The sequence below is a fragment of the Euphorbia lathyris genome, chromosome 1, assembly GCF_963576675.1.
Source record: "Euphorbia lathyris chromosome 1, ddEupLath1.1, whole genome shotgun sequence".
NCBI lineage: Eukaryota > Viridiplantae > Streptophyta > Magnoliopsida > Malpighiales > Euphorbiaceae > Euphorbia > Euphorbia lathyris.
The window spans coordinates 111825275-111826163 of NC_088910.1; the positions used below are offsets into that span (position 1 = coordinate 111825275).

Consider the following 889-nt stretch of genomic DNA (forward strand, 5'->3'; position numbering starts at 1 on the left):
TACAAATGTTACAAGCTGCAGTATAGTTCAACGGATACCAATCGGAAGATCCAAATGGGCATATTCTCGAATTCATCACGTTGTGCAACACGTTCAGATCAAACAGGGGCGTTTCTGATGACGTAATCAGACTGAAGTTGTTTCCTTTTTCCCTAAGGGACAAATCAAAGACATGGTTGAATTGCTTGCAACCAGGAACGATCACCACTTGGGAAGAAATGGCTGGTGCATTCTTAATGAAATATTTCCCACCACGACAAGCCATTAAGCTCAGAAACGAGGTTTCCTATTTCGTGCAAGAAGAAGATGAATCACTAGCTGAAGCATGGGAAAGGTACAAGGAACTGCTAAGGAGAGTGCCCAATCATGGCATTCCCATGTGGATGCAGATGCAGAACTTTTACAATGGGGTAACCAACATCTATAAGATCCAGATCGAATCTATTGCCAATGGAAATCCCGACGATCTAGAACCTCAGGCCTTGTACGACCTTATTGAGAGAGTAGTGAGCACGAGTTATAACTGGCACTCTGCCAGAAGTGAGGGAAAAAGAGCGGGAAATGAAGATGTTGTGTCGAAATTGACAAGTCAGGTAGAACAGCTTGCTAGACAGCTGGGCAAGATAAATGTGTCTTCAATCCACAACGAACCACCATTTAATGACATTTGTGATTTTTGTGGAGGCCTTCATTTTAGCATCAATTGTCCCGGAGTTAAGCAGGGAAAGGGCGCACAGGCAGAATATGATTACGCAGGGTATAATCAGAGGAATCCACCTAACCCGTATTCCAACACGTATAATCCTGCCACAAGAAACCATCCGAATTTTGGATGGACAGGCCAGCCGAACCAGCCGGAACAACCGAGATATCAACAACAGCAAGGAGG

The 889-nt window shown here is 44.4% G+C and overlaps 1 non-coding gene across 1 annotated transcript; it reads right to left on the reverse strand.

The window, feature by feature from the left end:
* Positions 1-266: 266 nt before the first annotated feature.
* Positions 267-373, reverse strand: LOC136216027 (small nucleolar RNA R71). The gene has a single exon (XR_010683024.1). It is a non-coding gene; the product is annotated as a small nucleolar RNA R71 (small nucleolar RNA).
* Between the last annotated feature and the right edge of the window lie 516 nt (positions 374-889).